The 13,322-nt window shown below is 39.1% G+C and overlaps 1 protein-coding gene across 1 annotated transcript in view; it reads left to right on the forward strand.

Moving 5' to 3' along the window:
- Positions 1 to 13,322, forward strand: part of LOC103606978 (mRNA-capping enzyme-like) — a gene marked incomplete at its 5' end in the record, with an annotated part of 205,564 nt that overhangs the window by 89,635 nt on the left and 102,607 nt on the right. The window lies entirely within an intron of this gene.

Raw genomic sequence — 13,322 nt, forward strand, 5'->3', positions numbered from 1 at the left:
TCAAACAATTGCAGATAGATCTACCATATGAACCAGCTATACATGCTAGGAATATACCCAGAGGAATGGAAATCATTGTGTCGAAGGCATACCTGTTCCCCAGTGTTCATTGCAGCACTCTTTACAATAGATAAGAGTTGGAACCAGCCCAGTGTCCATCATCAGATGAGTGGATATGGAAAATGTGGTATATCTACACAATGGAATACTACTCTGCTATAAAAAAGAATGAAATACTGCCATTTGCAACCACATGGACGGATCTAGAGAGAATTAAGAGAAACAAGTCAGGCACAGAAAGAGAAATATAATATGTTCTCACTTATTTGTGGGAGCTAAAAATAAATAAACAAATACACAAAGAAGCCGGGGGGTGGCATGGGGTGACATAGCAATTACAATTCCTTGAAGTTGATACGACAAGCAAACAGAAAGGACATTGTTGGGAGGGAGGAGGGTGGGGGGTTTCAGTAATTGGCCACAATAATCAACCACATTGTATATTGACAAAATAAAATTTGGAAGAGAAAAAAAAAAGTATGTTATAACCAGGAATCTTTCTATTATGATCTACTTGCCCCCCAAATATAATTACCTTAATGTTTAGGGAGAAAAACAAGGTTACATTATAACAGCTTTTACTGATTTATGTTTTTGTAAAAATCCTAAAAGTTAATTTGAAACATTAATTCTGTTATTTCTGTTTATTTTTGTAAGAAACTTTTTCTTCAAACAGTATATAAAGACATTTTTTGCTATTAGAATCTTGATAATGTCCTTAGGATTATCAGAAATCTTTAGATTGTTCTTGAGAAGTGGAGAATTCCCATTTGCTTCTAAAAACATATTTCTCTTCCTAAGTTTGTATTGCATACATGTTCAAAATGGTATTTTCCATGGCATGATATTATTCTACTGCAGAAATAGTTGTTTATAATAAAAATATTACTAAACTTAGTAAAATGAAACAGTTATGTTGTAGTCCAGTAGGTTACATTTTGATATAATTGTGGGTAGAATGTTAAAAATAAGCAATTTGTTACAGTTTGGTGTATTAAGATTTGGCCTAAAGTATTTATGAAGTTACTATATATCTTACATTTTGATATAATTGTGGGTAGAATGTTAAAAATAAACAATTTGTTACAGTTTGGTGTATTAAGATTTGGCCTAAAGTATTTATGAAGTTACTATATATTTATTGCTAAACACCCCAAGTTTAAATTCTTGTTTATTTATATCTTAATAAATGGAGGAAAGATTTGAGCTTTTTTAGCCACTGTGCATTTCTCAGTGAAAATCAGTAAGGAATAAATTAAATAACTCTGATTATTTATTAAAATCATTGCAAAAATAATTAGTAATAGAATTATATTCCTTTAACTTTCACAGTCTCTTTTTAACCAAGCCATTTAATTTGGTCTAAAGAGTTAATTATGATGAGAGGATTTTTAATATCCTTTAGCATATGAAAGCTTCAAAATATAAATATGTTAATTTATTATAAAAAGAAGAAAGCTAAGGCACATCATTGTTGATGCAGTCCTTTTATCTCTGGAAAATGGAACTCATATTAAGCTTTGAATCTCAGGGGAGAGAATATGGAGGGAGGGCATACTTTATTCTTTGTGTATGTCAGAAAACTATATTAGCAAACTGCACTTCCAAGTCTTGAATAATGGGATAGTAGGGAGATGACAGAAGATTTTTGCAGAGCTACATATAGTGGTGGAGTTTTAATTTTTAATATAGTAATTTTATTATATTGGCTCCTGTTATTTATGATCTTTGTTTAAAAAATTATACTTAATTGTAGGAAATACATTCAATACATTTCACTGCATCGTAGCAATTTAGGCTTTAGATTTTTCAAATGCCCACACACTATTATCTAGTGTAAATTATCATTGTTCAATTTAAACAATACAGATTTAACAGTTGTATTTATATTAAATTAATACCTCATATTTCAATTAGAAACTCCTGTGATCTGGAGGTTTTCTATATTTACAGCCCCAAAATACTTTATGTTCACATTGATAAACAGAAGCCACTGCAGGTTTCAGTAACATGTTTTCAGTCATCAAAGGAAGCCTAGATTGTGCAGCTTTTTAAAGAGTGTATTTTATTTTCATTTAGTTGTTTGAAAACTGGTGATCTAAATTACATGTGAATTAACATATTAGCATCAAGAGTATTTTTAGTGATCACTGTGTGGTTACATGAATTCCTCAGATATCATCAAATTTATCTCTTTTTGGTAGTGTTTTAATTTTTATAAATAGAGCTGGAATATGTGGTATATAGATTTAAAAATTGCATGGGCAAATGAGTTCATCGTAGAATGTATAGACCATATTTCATGGTCTCAAGGGAGTTTAGAATAAATTAACTGTAAATTACATGATTTCATTATTAAGTAATAAAGACTTTTATTCATCTTTTTCAGAATCTGATTTATTAAAAACCCCACACCATTCTACTTGTCTTTCATTTACTTTTAAACTTTCAGTGTAGTAAGTAGTGGTGGTAGCTAGTTGTAACTAATTTATCACACTATTCAGTAAGCATTTATTGGAAACCATCTATGGGCAAACCACATTATTAAGTGCTGGGAATAAAAAGATGGATAAGCTCTGTCCTGAAGGAGTAACCTGACTGGGATGGCAGATATAAATAACTGTCATTATGATGAATGCTGTACTATTAGTGTGAATAAAGTGTAGGTCCCAGACAATTTCATGTCTTATATACATAAAATATTAAAATAAAATATGAAACTATTTTAATTGTTAGTAATGCCACAAAGAAGGTTCCATAGAAGATGGTTCACTTGAGTAGAACTTTGTAAAAACAGAAATGATGTTCAAGATGGAAAGTGTAGTCTGAAAGAAGGCATGAAACTTTGGAATGTTTATCAAATAACTAGAGTTTATGGAAGTGGAGACTTGAGTAAAATAGGCCGGGACTAGATTGTGATAGACCAAGAAAACAAGAGAAAAAATTAGGACTTACAGTGGAGAGTTAGTGAGTATTATAAAAAGGTATTGATATTATTTGTATTCTGGCTAGATGGTAGAGATTGCTGACAAATTTCAACCAATTGCACAAGCCAGAATCCTGAGTCATCTTTGTTTCCCATACCGGTCTGCCAATTTTTCTTCCTAGATAGTGCTTAAATCTATTAACCTTCCCGTGTTCCATAAACATGATCTTAGTTCAAACTAGCATTATATTACCCGGACTACTGTGATAGCCTCTAACTGGTCTTACCATCCTACTCTTGTTCTCACTGCACACATTATTTGACATTACTAGACTTTACTAGAATTCTGCCAGCTTTCCCCCTCTTCTTTTTCATTAGTTTTGCCTGGTGAAGTGGGTTGAATTGTGTCCTTCAAAAAGGTATGTTGAAGTACTAACCCCTGGTACCTGTGAATGTGATACTCTTTGGAAATAGGGTCTTTGCAGATGTAGTTAAGATATAAGTTAAGATGAAGCCATACTGGACTGTGGTGGCCCTTTAATCCAATGCCTGGTGTCCTTATGAGAAGAGGAGAAGAGACACAGTGATACATGAGGGGAGAGTGCCATGTGACTATGGAGGCAGAGATTGAGTGCTGTAGCTGAAGGCAAGGAACACTAACGATTACCAGTGAACCACCTGTAGCTAGGAAGAGATGACAAAGGATTCTCCTCTGTAGGTTTCAGAGGGAGCATGGCCCTGTTCACATCTTGGTATCAGACTTCTACCCTCCAGAACTGTGAGATGATACATTTCTGTTGTTTTAAGTCATCCAGTTCGTGGTACTTTGTTATGGAAGACCTAGAAAACTAATACTTTGGCATATATTGTTTTATTTTTAAACTTTCAGTCTTTCTGTTTTTTCATATGTCTCCATAGATAACATTTAGCTCGATTTATTTGTTGCTGTTACACATCGACAGTCTTTAGCTTTCAAATGGAGCATTTTGTCCATTTATGCTTATTTTAATTAATCATATATGTGAATTTATTCTTGCCGACTTATTTTGTGTTATTTGTCCTGCCTTTTCTCTATTTATTTTCCCTCTTTTTTCTAAAGTCATACTTTGAAATTTTGGTGTTTTGGTGGTTACTCTAGAAATTCCAGCATGAATATTTAACTCATTAAGTCTAAAGTTAACATCTTTACCTCTCCAAGAAATGTAATTCTAAACACCTCTTTCTAATTTAACTTCTTATTAACTTGCAAAAAAAATCACTTTTATTAAAGTCCACAATACATAATTATTTTTTGTTACATAGTCAACATTCAATTGCTTTTTCTACATATTTACAACTTTTTTTGCTATGCATGTCTTCTGTTGTTTCAGACTTTCTATGTGGAATTACTAAACTTCTACCAGTACTTACATCCATAACATGTTTCTTCTGCCAGTAGATGCATCCTTTAATATTTGTTTTGGTTCTGCTGGTAGCAAATTCAGTTGTTTTAGTGACATTCTTTATTCTATCCTTACTTATTGGACATTGATTTCTAAGTAAACAGTTATTTTTCCTTCAGCATGTGGATGATTTCATTCCAATGTCTTCTGACTTTCATTACTGCTGTTGAGAAATCAGCTGTCAGTGTAATTGTCTCTTTTGAAGGTAAATTTTCTTTTCGTTGTGTTTTTATGAGGTTCACTCTTTGTCTTTGGTGTACTGCAGATTCACTGTGATGAGTCCAGGTATGGAGTTTTCTTTTTTTTCTTTCTGTTTTTTGCAACTGGATCTTACTGGACTTGTGGAAAATGTGTCATATTGCTTTTCATCAGTTCTGAACATTTCCTGCCGTTATTTTTAAAAATAATACTTTTGTCCCATTTCTTCTTTCCTTCTGGAACTCCAGTTGCTTAATTCATTAGGCAAATAAATATTGGGCACCCTCTGGGCCGGCCCGGTAGTGCACTGCTACAGTGCGCCGCTTGGGGGCGCGGAGGCGCTCCCGCTGAGGGTTCGGATCCCACATACAGACCAGTTCCCGCTCACTGGCGGCCCGGTAGTGCACTGCTACAGTGCGCCGCTTGGGGGCGTGGAGGCGCTCCCGCCGAGGGTTCGGATCCCACATACAGACCAGTTCCCGCTCACTGGCTGAGCGAGGTGCGGGCGCGACACCGAGGGTTGCGATCCCGTTGCCGGTCCCGGTCCGGTATGGGCGCGACACTGAGGGTTGCGATCCGTTGCCGGACATGAAAAAAGACAAAAAGGAAAAAAAAGAAATATTGGGCACCCTCTATTTGGCAATTTCTGTTTTAGGAGCTTGTGATACATTGATGAAAAATCATATCCCTAAATCATAGAACTTACCTTTTAGCCAAGAGAGATAAACAATAAACATAACAAATAAATAAATTAGATACTATGTTGAAAAGCAACATGTCTCACTGATAAAGTAAGATTTGAGTGAAGAGTTAAAGGAGGTAAGGGAGTTAGCCAAGCAAATACATGGAGAGGAGCATACCAGACAGAAGAAACAGCCAGAGCAAAAGATCCCATAATCAGCAGGGGAGCCAGTGTGGGAAGAAATGACTAAGTGAGGGAGGAGGAGAGAAGTAGAAGAGATTAGGCCCTGCATTACCTCATCTTATAGCTACTGTAAGGACTTTTTACTCTGAGGGATGTAGGAGGCATCACAAAGTTTGGGGATGAGAATTGACATGATTTGACTTATAATAGTCTCTCTGGCTGCTGTGATTAGAATGCACAGGAAAGGCTTAGGGAAACCAATTAAGAGTTTATTGCAGGAATCCAGGCAAGAGTTCTTATGACTAGGATGGTAACATTGTTGATGGTGAGAAATGGTCATATTCTGGATATCTTTTGAAGGTATAGTATGGTGATTTTCTTTACTGTGTCAGTTTAGTTAAAATTATATTTCCCAGAATTTTCCTTTTTGTATGGTGCCGGGTTAGAGCTGGCCTTGAGAAGTGTATGATACTTGGAAGGCAGAAGTAAAGCAGCCAACATTAAATTCAGAAGTGCATATTGTCTTTGCTCTGCTGGCTTAGCTTGTTGCTGTGGGACAGTAGTTGGCCCTACAGCTCCTCTCTGGATCTTTCTTTAGCTTCTCTGAGTTATGGGCCAGGTGTATGTGCAGCTCCATAGGAAAGAGAAACAGATTCTTCTGCAGGCAGGCCATCTACAGCATCAGGTTTAAATGTGGTTAGTAACAGACTTTAGTTCCAGTTTATTCTCAGGCATTCCAGTTTGCCCCAATTTATAGCCAGGTTTTCTTCCCAGCTCTCTGCCCTGCTGACATGGACTTCAGACCCACCATCAAACACAGAGGCAACAGGCTTCTATAGACTTCTTCATAAGTTCCTGTTAATGGTTTCTGGTTAGTGTTTTTTTTGTCTGAGCCTTGAACCATCTCCTTCAGGATCTTTACTCCTTAGCTTCTCTCACAATGGTGCAGGTCTAATCCTTATAATAAGTCCCTGATTTTATATCACTGGATGTCTACTTCCCAGATTAAACCATAACTGACATATGGAGCTGACAGATTTGAGAGAACTTCAGCAGTTGGCTATTGCAATGTAATCTAATCTTGGAATTCATTTAGTGCTTCGTAAGTTTTGTCTCATGTTTGGGACTAAGTCCCCCAAGCCATGTCAAGTACATGTAGGTCACTTAACCACAGCCTTCTTTATTACAGTTAGAGCTTCCTGCGATGTCTGCACTGATAACTTCTGACAAGTCTATTTAAAACTTTTCCTTCCAGATCACAACTGGGAAAGATGAGGGAAACACAGATTACTGATAGCGACAAAGCTTTTAAAAGCTATTCTCATATGTTAAGTGTTCGTGTAACTGTATGTAATGCCTAAACTTCAACTAATTTTTGAGACATATGATATGAACTAGCAGTTTTAGGTCTTTTTAAAACATTGTTTAAAACGATGCTTTTCCATTGCATATTTAAAATGTGTTTGAATAGAATTGATTAGCTTTTGAGTTTTAAAGTCATTTCTTCTCAGTTGTCTGACTTCTTTAGGCTCTTGGCCCTCCCTCTTTTTTGAAAGTAAACTCTCAACTTTCCACCTTCATCTAATATATGTTAAAAGTATTGTTTGTTTTGCCTTTGTTGTGTATATATGTCTTTCCTATTTGTCTGAGTCAGTATTTTCTCTTTACACAATATGCTCATGGCATACAGGACCCCTTGTGTATGGTGCACTGTCATCATGCCATAAATGAGTATACATTTAATAAATGCTTTTCAGTATTGGTTGTTGAGGTAGCTATGATTGCTCCAGCTCTTTTCTTGTAATATTTTAGATTACATGATTGTTTTTATGATCTGGATTCCTATGAAAAGAATACATGATCGTACTCATAGCACCTGGAAGGCCCAGACATCTTACTGATTGATAATTATTTATTGGTTTTATTTTCAAATATAAGGCTAATAAGTGTTTATGAGGGGATGATGGAGGAAGACAAAAGTGTAAGTGTGGAGCAATGAGAAGGAGAAGTTCTTCCACACCCCATTACCCACATAAACCACTATTAATAGTTTCTTATATCTAATTACTCTTCATTAAATCTCTTGAAAGTATACTTTTGATCATTTAATTGCTGAATGTTGGACTGTGATGCACATCTTTCATCTTTAGTGTATGGAAGGGAGGGGGGCTGACAAAGTAGAGCAGTTTTTCATTTCATTTTTTGATTGCCTTTAATTCTTTTATTATACTTGCTTTTCTCTTGAACATCCTTTTCTCCTTGTTTCTCAGAATTCCTTTACTTTCTTCTCTTAAAATTTTCTTTTCCTGCTTCTGAAAATGAAACATTGGGATTTTAGGACAAATTTGGTTCACTAGAAGATGGGTAGGAAGATATCTTGGTGTTTGCAGAGTGGGGGATAATAGTCATTTTATTGCTTCCTCTAAGATGGTGTTAATGTGTAAACGTATGTTCTGTATATTATTTAATGGTTTTATTTATGAAAATTAAATAATGCTCATCTTAAAAGATTGAGGGAAGAGATCCACCTGGCTATAAGAAGTACTTTAAAACTTCTCATATATTTTGTTGAAATTCCTTTAAAAAATAAGTTCTGCTATTTCGTAAATTATATATAAAGGATGAATTTTAATAGGAGCTTCATATAGCAACTGAAATTTTGGATTTGCTTGGTATAATACAATTAAACAATGTTAACTTAGATAAGTGGAACATGTGTTAGGCGATACTTAAATTATTATTATTTTTTAAACAGCAGTTGCATAGGAGAAATATATCCTAATTCTAAAGTGTGAAATTTGAACTGGCAGAATTGTAAACATTTTTAACATTTAAAATTCTTTTCAATCTTTTCTATATTTAATGAGGGTTTTTCCCCCCCCTCTTTCTGTGCCCAGCTTATTTCACTTAGCATAATGTCCTCTAGTTTCATCCTTGTCTTTTCTATATTTAATGAGGGTTCCCCCCCCCCTCTTTCTGTGCCCAGCTTATTTCACTTAGCATAATGTCCTCTAGTTTCATCCTTGTCGTAAATGACAGTTTCCTTCTTTTTTAAGATTTAATAGTCTTCTGTTGTGTATATATGCCACATCTTCTTCCATTAATCCAATGATGGATACTTACGTTGCTTCTATAACTTGGCTATTGTGAATAATGTTGCAGTGAGCATGGGAGTGCAGATATCTCTTCAACATACTAATTTTAAGTCTTTATTATATACCCAAAAGTGGGATTGCTGGATCATATGGTGTTTTATTTTTAACATTTTGAGGAATTGCTATGCTGTTTTCCACAGTGGCTGTACCATTTTACATTCCCACCAGTAGTGCACAAGGGCTCCAGTTTCACCATATCCTTGCCAACAATTTTTTCTATTTCTTTGGTAGTAGCCATCCTAACAGGTCTGAAGTGGTATCTCATTGTAGTTTTGATTTTACATTTCCCTAATGTTTAGTGATGTTGAGTACACTTTCATGTGCTGCTTGGAAATTTGTATATCTTCTTGGAGAAATGTCTATTCAAGTCCTTTGTTCATTTTTGAATTGGGTTGGCTTTTGTTGTTGAGTTTTAGGAGTTCTGTATATATTCTTAATATTAATTCTTTATGAGATATATGATTTGCAAATTTTTTCTCTCATTTTGTGGGTTACCTTTTAACTCCATTAACAGTATGTTTTGATGCACAAATTAAAAAAAATTTTTTTGAATTCCCCTTTGTCTATTTTTTCTTCTGTTGCTCCTGCATTTCCTTTTCATTCATTCTTAGAGTTTCCTTCCATCTCACTACTTACACTACCCATCTGTTCTTGCATATTGTCTATCCATTAGAGTTCCTAACATGCTAATTAGTTATTTTAAAATCCCTATTTTATCATTCCTTTGAGTCTGGTTGTGACGTTTGCTTTGTCTCTTGAGATTATGGTTTTTCTTGCCTTTTAGCATGCCGTATTTTTTTTGTTAATGCTGGACATAATGTATTGAGTAATAGGAGCTGGGGTAAATAGGCCTTTAGTTTAAGGTTTATTTTAATCTGGCTAGGAGCTGGGCTATGCTTACTTTTTTACTGTGCATGTAGGTGCCATAGGTTTCTTTTTTGTTTGTGTTTTGTTTTGTCATTGATTGTTTGTTTGTTTGTTTTTGTGTTTTTTTTTTCCCCTCTTGTTTTCTGTGGGTTTTCCTTATTTAAGAACTCCTTAAAGAGTCTGTGTCTTGCAACTCTTTCATTTGTAATCCACTTTAATTATACTGGAGCCTTGTTGATGTGTCTGGGAGGGGAGGTATTCTATAGTGTTATGACAAAATATCAGTCTTTTAGGAGGCCTGCTTTTCTGGGTTGTGACCTTCAGAAGTTTTTCTTAGCCTTTTTTCTGGTTTGGTTTTTTGGCCTCTTAGATGAGACAGAAGGCTAGATGCAATGGAGGTGGTTACTTTCTCTTTCTGCAGGCCAGATAAGCCTCTGGAATAGTAGATTCCCTTGAGGGCAGGTCTTTGTTATGTAGAAGGATCTAGGCATATTTCTAAATAGTTACTTTTCTGGGAGAGTGTGGTGCTGATAAATAGTTACTTTTCTTCTACTACTGTCCTGTATGTGAGAGGATTTTTCTTGGATCTTCAATGTGAGAACCTTGTGGAAAACCTGGGGGTAAAACCCATCAAAGTGTGAGAGTCACCCCAAGACTTGACCAGCAGAAGTTGAAGGAGGCACGGATGAAGGAGGCACGTGAGACCCGGGCTGACAGTTCACCAGAGAAGTTCCGCTTTATTCAAGGACTGCACGTATATTTATAGGGAGCTGCGTTCCGGGTTTAGATAGGGGGTGGATGGGGCGGTAGCTGATTGGACGGGGCTGGGCGGGAGGTGAGCCTTGACCTGTGACTGGTTGAGGTTTGGCGCCGGTGGGCTTGGGTTTTGGCACCGGCAGGCTTGTTTACTGCGGAGAAGAACCTGGAAGGGCGCCATATTGCCAGGGAGTGCCCCCTGCTTGAGTGCCTACGGTATCCCTGCATTCCTCCCTTTTTCCTCTGTTGTGGGGAATGGGTCATTGTAATCCTCGAGCTACTTCCTGCTGGAGGGGGGCGTAGTGGGGAGAGAGGAATTGGGAGGAGATAGGAGACACTTTATTAGGCCCCAAAGGAATTTTGAGGGGGGAGAATTCTATAAATGTTCCCTGGAGCCACAGGTCAGTTATTTGCTGAGTCCACTGTGTGTAGGAAGCTGTAGGGGAGAGCATCCAGGCGTCCGCGGCTAAAACCTCCAGGAACAGGGACCATTGGTGATGTAGATCCATTTTAACAGTCTGTTAGCTGATCCGTTGAAGAGCAGGTAGGGTCCAAACCTTGGGATGATTTGGGAGAGGAGCAGGTTGGCGACAGTAGAAGCCCTTTTGTTTGTGGTGGGATAGGCCTCTACCCACCCAGAAAAGGTGTCCACAAATACCAGGAGGTAGCGATAGTGTCGAACCGGAGGCATGTGGGTAAAATCAACCTGCCAGTCCGCTGCTGGAATATTTCCCCTGGCTTGGTGTGAGGGGTAGGGTTTGGCCTTTAAGGGAGTGTTAGGATTTGTGTGCTGAGGCTTGGGGCTGGTAAGGGCAGTGTAAGTGCCAAGGTAGTGAGAGTGTTTTAGATAGACTTTGTATAAGGTATGGGTGGGAAGATTGAGAGATCAGCTTACTGTTTGTAAGTGGGATAGTGATGGCACTTTGGCATCCAGCTACAGGACAGTGCGGGAAATGTGTTGTAAAAGGGTTTTGTCTGAAGGGGTTAGAGAGAAAAAGGTCTGGAGAAAATGGGATAAGCTTTGAGGGTTGGAATGGAATAAGTCATGGAGAAGGTGAAAGAGAGTGGGTTTGTTAGGTTCAGTGGGATTACTTGTATCAGTAGGTACATCAAGCGGGAAGAGGGAAAGGAGGGGTTCTGTGGGCTCCTGGGGAGCTGTGCCCGCCTCCGCCCCCACCTCCCGCTCCAGCTTAAGAGACATGGGTGGGCGGCGGGCCGGGCCGTGAGTGACGCAGGGGAAACGGGAGGGCTGGGGCTTTGTTGTAGCGGCCGCTCGGGCTGTACTATCAGCTTTGCAGTTACCTTGGGTTACGAGGGAGTCGTCCTTTTGGTGGGCCTTGCAGTGGATGACCCCCACTTGTTTCGGCAACTGTGAGGCTTCAAGAAGTTTGTTTATTAGGGCAGAGTTAGTTACCTTTGGTGTTAAGTAGCCCCCGTTCCTTCCAAATGGCTGCGTGTGACTGCAAGATGTGGAATACATACTTAGAGTCTGTGTATAGATTAAGGGATTTTCCTTCTGCGAGTATGCAGGCACGGGTGGCAGCAAGGAGCTCGGCCTGTTGGTTAGTAGTGCCCGATGGTAATGGGAACGCCTCTATGACTGAGTGGAGGGACACTATAGCATACCCTGCATAATGTTTGTTGTCTTGTTTAAAGGAGGATCCATCTGTGAACCAAGTGTAATCAGCCTGGGGAAGGGGGCCCTCGGAAACTGAGGAATGACAGGGAATGAGGTTTTGGAGGGCCTCCGTACAATTGTGGACCGGCGCGTCAAGTGGGGAAGGTACTGGGAGGAGAGTAGCTGGATTTAGGGGTGGGCAAGGAAGGAATGAAAGGGATGGGTTTTCTAAAAAGGAAGAAAGTAGGGCTAGGAGCCTGGACGGGGGAAGGGAATGTAGCGCCTTGTAGGTGAGGAGGTCTTTTAGATGGTGAGGTGAGAGTATGGTTAAGGGTGCCCCAAATGTTAATTTGTATGCTTCTTTTTGTAATGCATTTCCGGCTGCCAGAACCCGGAGGCAGGGGACCCACTCGCGTACAGTGGGGTCAAGTTGTTTGGATAAATATGCTACTGGGGCGAAGGAGGGGCCATATGTTTGTCCCAGGACTCCTAAGTCTTGACCTTCTCTTTCGTGGATATAGAGTGAAAAAGGTTTGGTGAGGTCAGGAAGATATAAAGCAGGAGCACTAACCAGAGCTTGGCGGAGTTTTTGGAATGTCTTGTTAGGGGAGGAGGACAGGGGCTCATTTGGATCCCCTTGGCCAGATTGTACAACAGGCGGGCCATTAGGGAAATGTTGGGGATCCAGGCCCTAAAATACCCAGCTAGGCCCAGGAAGGACAAAATTTCTGTTTTGGTTTTTGGAATGGGTAAAGAGGATACTAATTGTTTTCTGTCCAGGGTGATTGATTTTTTGGAGGGGGATAATTGGAACCCTAAATAGGTAACAGTGGTGCGTGATATTTGGGCCTTAGAAGGGGAAACGTGGTATCCTCTTATCTGCCAGATAGTTGAGAAGTGAGGCTGTGTCCATTTGTGATTGTTCCCAAGAGGGGGGAAAAAGGAGAAGGAACACCTGCAATATGGCAAGTTAGTGGAGGCGTTCTGCAGGGGTATATATGTTTTCCTCCTACTGCGACTATAGGGGAAATGTTAAGTGTGGTTGGGCCCGAAACTCCTTTAAGACCAAAAAAGTGGCTCCTGTGTCCAGGAGGAAGGAAACGGGTTGGCCATCCACAACAATAATTACCCTGGGCTCACTTTTTGTGATGGTCATGGTCAGGAAGGACCCAGGGCCCCGTCAGTCCTCTTCAGCCAGTCCCACCAGAGGTGCTTGAGGCACCCAGGTTGGCTGGGGCTTGTTAGACCAGTCTCCCATTTGGGTGAGTGGACAGTAGGAGCCCCAATGCCCCATTTCTTGGCACCAGCATGGTGTGGTGGGCGGTCTGGGGGAAGGACAGGACCGAGACCAATGACCCTCCTGTCTGCATTTATAGCAAGCCCCAGGTGGAGTGCTAGGTTTAGTAGAGCGCCCAGAAGGCATTTTTATGATCTG

This window comes from Galeopterus variegatus, unplaced genomic scaffold (genome assembly GCF_000696425.1).
Source record: "Galeopterus variegatus unplaced genomic scaffold, G_variegatus-3.0.2 Scaffold148, whole genome shotgun sequence".
NCBI lineage: Eukaryota > Metazoa > Chordata > Mammalia > Dermoptera > Cynocephalidae > Galeopterus > Galeopterus variegatus.